Here is a 7051-nt window from a genome sequence, read left to right as displayed (position 1 = left end):
GAAGGGCAGAGAGTCATTGAAGCCAGAGCTATGTTACTTCCTAGCTCTGAGACTAATTGAACTGTGCAGAGAGAAATTATATGAGCATGTCTTCATCCCATTTCATCATGGCATGCACAGCTTTCTCTTGTTTCACAGCCTACTTCTCAGGTTGTGTATACTGTGAATTACACTACCCTGAGAATCATGAGGGTAAAATAAGTCCCTACATGTCCATGGTTGGCATCCAATATTACAGCATAAAGAAAAAGAGGATAAAATTACAAAGGACTTCTGGTCTTCGAAGGTTTCATCAGGCTTCTGAAACCTGAAACTGTTTGAACATCTCTTAAAAGCCATTTATTTCACAGTACAACTATATTCTGTAGAGGAAGTTTTATTTTAGGAACAGCTTGTCCTTTACATAACATTAAGCAGTAAGCGGTCGCATTAAGTGACTTTTTCTCTTAGACAAAAATGCTAGCAAAAAGTCATGCTAGATCCAGCTTCAGAAGGTCAGTATATATTCATTACATGCACGCTCTTCCTCCTTGGAGCCAGTGTGCTCCTGGCAGCGCGAGCTCTGAGGCTGCATGATAAAGATTCCTCTCCTCTTCATCTGTAAGCCTGTTGTTCAGCACAAATCTCAGTGGACCTTCAACAAAATCAATCTTTTATTTTATGCCTACAGTTCACATCAGAAAAATCTGATCCACCCCTCCCTTTTTTTTTTTTTTCCTTTCTATAAGAATACTGAGGTGAAAACAAAGGTTTCTCTTCATAATTTTGCTGGTTTTATCCACTCTTCCTAAAGTCTTTTTTTCCCTCCCAGCACACTGCTGAGCTCTTGAACAGGGATATAAGCAGAATCAGCTGCCACCATAGGGGATTGGGTAGCCCATCTTACGCACAAGGATCTTCACTATCCTTCACTGTTTAACCTATGTAGTAAAAACAGCTTGGCAAAATGACTGGCAGGCACTAGGAGATGCCGTGAATTCATGCAGATGGAAGCAGAGAGTGGAGAATGGTATCTCTTTAACAAAAAACTATGTTTTACATGATAATATTTAGGGAGTTTCAGCAATCAGCATTTAACTCTAGGCTGCTTCCACTCATTGTGTCAGATGCTGAGCTAACTTGCAAATTGCTACTGGCAACAAGGCATCAGAAGATTTGAACTTCAGAAGTGTGTTCATTTGCTCACTGGATAGTTCAAGTGGCCCAGTTTATCTAGACTAGGCTTATTTTACTGTTTTAAAGCTGTTCTATAGCAAAGCAGATCATGTCGTGCAAATCTAAAATCAGAAGAAGTCATCTTTATATTCTCTCTGTTTTATTTGAAGAAAAAAAACAACAGCCTGACAGCTGTATCTGCATTAGTGCTGACATTGTGTAGTGGTGATAAACCAGAAATGATGCAGGTGGAAAAATATTAAATTAAAAGATTTACAGTGAAGCTTTTTGTGTCCAAAGAGCGAGCTACGGGTGATCTATTCCAGTAAGACAATTACATATATATATATATATATTTTTAAAGAAATTACTATCGTGAGTCATTGTAGTTGGGAATTGGAAGGCGTGGGGTATTATTCCTTACTCTAATGAATCTGTAGTTCAAGACACTGACCCAAAGCTCATTAAAACCAAAAGCAAAACTCCCTACCACTTCTTCAAGGGAGCAGGATTGGCTCACAAGCAGAAGAGGAAATAAGTTTCCTTGAAAAGTCTACTTAAGAAAAAAAAATACAGCTTGAAGAAGGCAAAATCTGTACAGAATTTGATGAAGTCTTTTAATCAAAATAAGAAAATGGAAGAAATATATAGAAAAGCCCCAAATGAGCAAATTCTTCTCCCCCACTGCCCATGCCCTTCTTTTCTTGGAAGTAGCTTATTTTAAGAGCAGAATACTCATTTTTCTAATTTTAAATGCCTGGATTTGTGATCTTTTCTTTTACTTCAGTTATCTGGATGGTTGTGATCATATCAAGGTTTTCTTTTAATTGAGGAAGGTGAATTTTCAATATCAGCTTGATGAAAAGTTAGTTTTGGATTATTTTTTTTTTAAATTTTACTTTACATTATTTTATTTTATTATTATATTCTTGATTATTTCCTTGGGTCTAGGTAAAAGGCTAAGAAAAACCACCAAATGGCTCAAAGGGAGAGACCAGTAAGTTTTTCAATGAAAATATCTGGAATTACTTTTACATCATGAACAACTGATTTCTAACATACAAAATACTTGAAGAAAGAATGGAATTATACTGTTGAAGAACTGAAGCTTGGTCTAAAGGAGCAAATGGAACAAGGAACTATGGAACAAGGTTTAGCAAATCTGAAATTCAGATTTGAGTGGCTGTTGCTATTGTAGCATAGTGAGACAGCAGTGAATGTTTCACAAAGGTGTAATGAGTTCTCAGAATTTTTAGGCTCTGTTGAATGAAGAAAAAATGCAGAATAATCTTTATTTTTTTTATGTTTGATCAGATATTGGAAATAAGGGGGGAAATTAATGAATTGCAAAGATTGTTAAAGATAGATTTCCAAAAACAAGATAATTATTATGCAAAGACTGTTCTGGCATGTCTTGGTTCACACAAGATTTTTAGACTCCTTTTACTCACTGGACGCTTGTGCATACAACCAAGTCAGTTTCCTGTGAGAATTATTTTAAAGAACACTATGTGAAATTAACTTGAACAGAAAAATAATGTAGTTCATTAAAGAACTCATCTGTGTACTAGTCTTGTTATTAAGCAAACCATTCAGTTTAATTTTTTTAATTTACAATGTCATTTTGGGATAATCAGAAAACTGAGTATACCACATATCACACTGCCATGTGTACGCTTTTAGATAATTAGATGTTCAATATCTGAGACTCCCACAAAGCAAAGTATCACTGAGCCTTAGTCTGTTTTGAAACTAGAAAGATTAGATTGTATTTTCACTCCTTATTCTAACTACTTGACTTCCCTCATCTCCCTTCCTGGCCTTTCTCCACCCCAGTTCGATTTTTACGGTGTGTTGCAATTTATGTTTGAACTTTTCACCTTGGCCCTAGTTACATCCTGTAGCTGTCAAGAGAATATCAAGTTGTTATACCCTTTGCATGTCACTGCTCTCTGAAAAAGTCCATGGTTACAGCTTCAGGGTTCATAGCTTTGCAATTTTCTTTTTTTTTCTTTTTTTTTTTTTTTTCTGGTGAATGCAGGATTTTTGAAAAAACGATCCAAGGACAGTCAGAATATCTGCCAGACCCATTTGTGCTGTTTCAGAGAGCAGTGAACATAGTGATAATGATTTCTTGTGTTCTGCTCGATGATAACAACTTTGTGTAAATGTTTCTCTAAAGATTTTAAATGTAGAGAAAGACTTTACATTAAAAGACTGTCTTTACAATATGAAAAAAGTGGCTCGTCAGACAAACAAAATAACAAAGCATGGTTCATCTACCACAAATATCTGATTTACGAGAATGTATAGCACAATAAACTGTAGTTATAAAATACTATAGTTCCACCAAGTTGACGAAGCCACTGTCTGCATCATCTGGAGGTCTGAACTGTGTATTTAGCACTTCATTGTCTAACAGTATAGGAAACAGTTTTAATTTCCTTTTCATTGGGTAGTTTTAAAATTTTGCCCAAATGCTCTCCAAACTGCCTCAGGATTTTTATTCAGTTAGTGACACCTTGATTCCCCATACCTCCACCGATGGCTTTAAAATTGCTACCTGGGACATCATGGGAAAGTACCTGAAGAAAACTGCGGGTTTCCTGAAGGCACGCACCTTCGCACTGCTTGCTTCCCTTGCTGCAGCCACCTCTGCAGGTCTCCGCGAGGGCGCGACCATGATGCATGTTCCTGCCTCTTCAGCCAGACCCTTCTTGCATGAAGCGAGCAAACCGAGCTGTGGCACATCAGGGGATGTAGAGTGCAGAACAGGTTATACTGAAAATGTAAAAAGAGAACTGTGGGCTGGCAAGCTGTTTATCAAGGAAATAACCCCTCCAGAAGACAAAATCCATCTCTTCAGTGTCAGGAAGATAAGTTTTACAATAGAAAATACTTAAGGAACTATTCAAGGAACTACTTACATTTGAGTTGTTTAAACACGATGCACATTCTCCTTACCCCAAGCGTTCTCCTCTGAATCAGTTCAGCATTAAGCTCTGTTTTCCTGGCATGCTGCACTGCTTTTATGGAAACTGTGGCCAGGCAGTCTGCTCACAGGTCTCCTGTCTGATCTGTGCATCCTCCGAGGGCTGCAAACTCTCCCCTGACCACACCATATGAGGCAAGATGGGAAATGTATGAGGAAAGCTTGGTTCATAGTGAATACAATAATCAAGCCAAACTGCAGGTCTCATCAGACACCATAATATGATAGCTATAGGAATTATAAAATTGAGCTTGCCCTGACGGGAAAGGTTTAACATCAGTTTAAAAGTCCAAGTGTTCTGCCTTTTTGTAGTCTGGTTTTGTTGACCCGTTTCTTTAAAAGGGTTTGGAATAAACACTGGAATTTTTCCTCATGTTTCAGGATCATAGCAAATGATGAAATACTGGTAAAAATGTAAGAGAGCTGAATAACCCTAATTCTCTCTCTCTCTCTCTCATATTTTTTTTTTCTATGTGCACCCTGAGAGCACCTGTTTCATTGAGTTACTTGGTTAAGGACTATTCAGTGTAAAAGGAATGACAAATAACATGTGAAGCGACAAGCACACAGGCTGCCAGGAGCTAGCATCCCCTCTGCGTGCCCCCTGGTGAGACAGGTTCAGCGCCACCATGGGTCAGCATCCCTTGGGCTGGGAGGGCTCAGGGGCACCCACAAGGAGAGCACAACCCCCCGTGGCCCTGGCATCTGACAGCTTCTTGAGAATCCACAGCAGCCTGGATCTAAATGCCTGTAGAAATTCCTCTGGGGAGATCCCAGCCTGTTTGGTGACACAGACAGCGTTTGTAGCAGCCAAGGGTGAAACGCTGCTGAACATCCTAGGATTAAAAGAACAGAGGGTGGATGTTAGAGCAGAAGGGCGTCACCTCGATGACAAATATAAAACAACATTTACAGCCAGGAAGAGAAGGAAAAAAATTACACTTAGTATTGTTGTGTTTTGGTCCCCACAAGACTTCTGCCGTTACTTTAACATGGCAATGTAGACTTTCAGTAAAATTTTTGAGTCATAAAATGCCTCATTTAAAGAGAAAAAAATCAATAGCTCTAGCTTCCTATGTGATTTTACTTTACTGAGTGTCTCTATTTAAATGCATATTTTGGCTACAGTAATGCCACAGTGTACCAGTATAACATTCTCTGTAGAGGGAATTGCAGAAAAAGTTTTTAACCTTTTGAGTGTGTAGGAGGTGGTGGTGATGGGGGAGGCAACTTTTCTACTGGTTTTAAAGGAAATGACATTCTCTAGCTAACTAAATAGATGAACTTTACAGAGATAAAAAAAAAAAAAAGTGCTCTGGATCAGATTCTGACTTTGAAATAAGGCAGGAAGAAAGACTAAATCTGATCATGCACTGAAAAATTAGTGACTGGTATTAAGTAGTAGAGGTGTTAGTATTTCCAGCAGGTTTACATCCTTAATGGAAAGACAAATAACAGAGAATTGGGAAAGTGCCTAAAACAAACAAACAAAAAAAATAACCCTTCAAAACCAACAACAATTACAGAAAGTACAGCTTAGTTTTTGATTTGGTTTGAAAAGGTAATTCAGAGAAGACATATCATCACTCCACAGCTCTCCTTAGCAATATAAGTTATCTGTAATTTACTAGGAACTAAAGGAGTCCAGGAAATGTAAAAGCATTAATAGCTCCTGAACTTCAAAACTTTACAAGCTGAGGTATAAGGCAGTAGAGGACAGATTGCAAAACAAAACAAAAACCAACAAAACAAAAAAACCACCACCACCACACAAAAAAAATAAAATCAGGAATACAAAATTCCACTTATTATTAGTCCACCTATAAGTTTCACTTATTACTAGTCTACCATTGTCAAGGTTCTGGTAAATAAAAATTAAAATGTCTTTGGGAAAACATTGAGGTGGGCTTGCATATGCTTATGAAGAATTACATTTTGCATGCAAGCATTGGCCTTGTGGAAGGACTTCAGAATTTAATTGTAACAAAATGATCTGCAAAATGCTGTCTGGACTCATATCCTTTTTTATGTACAGCTTTTCTACCAAAGATCCTGTTCTCCAACAAGGATTACTTATACCCTTATTCCTTCCTGCCTATGCCCTGCCTGTCTCTGTGCTAGGAGCCCTGTGGAGGATTTTGCCCACTAGGGAGAGAAGGAAATTAGCGGAAGACAAGTAATGTTTGCTTGAGGACTGAAAAAAATGACCTCTGCGGCTGAAACTTCAGACGAATGTAAGTACTGTTGGGAAGGCAATTACAGCCAGAGTGTGACTGAGATACTCAGAGGACTTCAAAGTTGGTGCTTCCCTGGGCTCTGTGCTGCAGAAGCCCTCAGTGCTCAGAGGAGATTGAGAAACATGGAAGGACGAATCCGGGGTGAGGGAAATGCTTAAAGAGCTTTATCAGTTTGCACAAATTATAGGCGTGCCATCAGTGATATGCTAATGTGGTTTTAAGGGTGCCAATGGTGAAACTCTTCAGACTTTTGGAGGACATGACTGAGCTGAAACTGAAAGGACAAAATCCAGCACTGTGACTCAAATGAAGGGGTTTGAAATCACTTCTCTTGACATGAATCAGTTGTGTGTTAGCTAATCACCATGAGGGCGGAGTTGTTGCAAAACACTGAATGGACATTTCAGCAGCATCTATGCAATGTATAGCCCCAGTACATATTGCAAACTGTCACACAGTTATTTCCCGTACATATTGCACTGTATTGGTCTAATGCACAGAGATTTTCTGAGCACCCTAATTTAGGGTGTTGTTGGTGCATTCCTAAAGCAGACTGCAAAGTCATAATGGAAGAGGCTTGGACACTTCTGTTGTGTGACTGCTCAGCTGATCAAGCCTCCCCAGTGACTTGTTTGGACATTACTGTCATGCCCAAAGATGTTCTGCA

General features: G+C 38.7%; 1 long non-coding RNA gene across 1 annotated transcript; it reads right to left on the bottom strand.

The window, feature by feature from the left end:
- Positions 1 to 288: 288 nt before the first annotated feature.
- LOC136789108 (uncharacterized) lies at positions 289 to 5263 on the bottom strand. The gene is made up of 3 exons (XR_010827915.1): positions 4083 to 5263; positions 3741 to 3936; positions 289 to 634 (listed from the first exon to the last, which is right to left on the bottom strand). It is a non-coding gene; the product is annotated as an uncharacterized lncRNA (long non-coding RNA).
- Positions 5264 to 7051: the final 1788 nt, after the last annotated feature.

The sequence above is a fragment of the Anser cygnoides genome, chromosome Z (assembly GCF_040182565.1).
Source record: "Anser cygnoides isolate HZ-2024a breed goose chromosome Z, Taihu_goose_T2T_genome, whole genome shotgun sequence".
Taxonomy (NCBI): Eukaryota; Metazoa; Chordata; class Aves; order Anseriformes; family Anatidae; genus Anser; species Anser cygnoides.
Note: the sequence above shows the minus strand (reverse complement) of the source record. Positions and strands in the feature narration are given on the sequence as shown.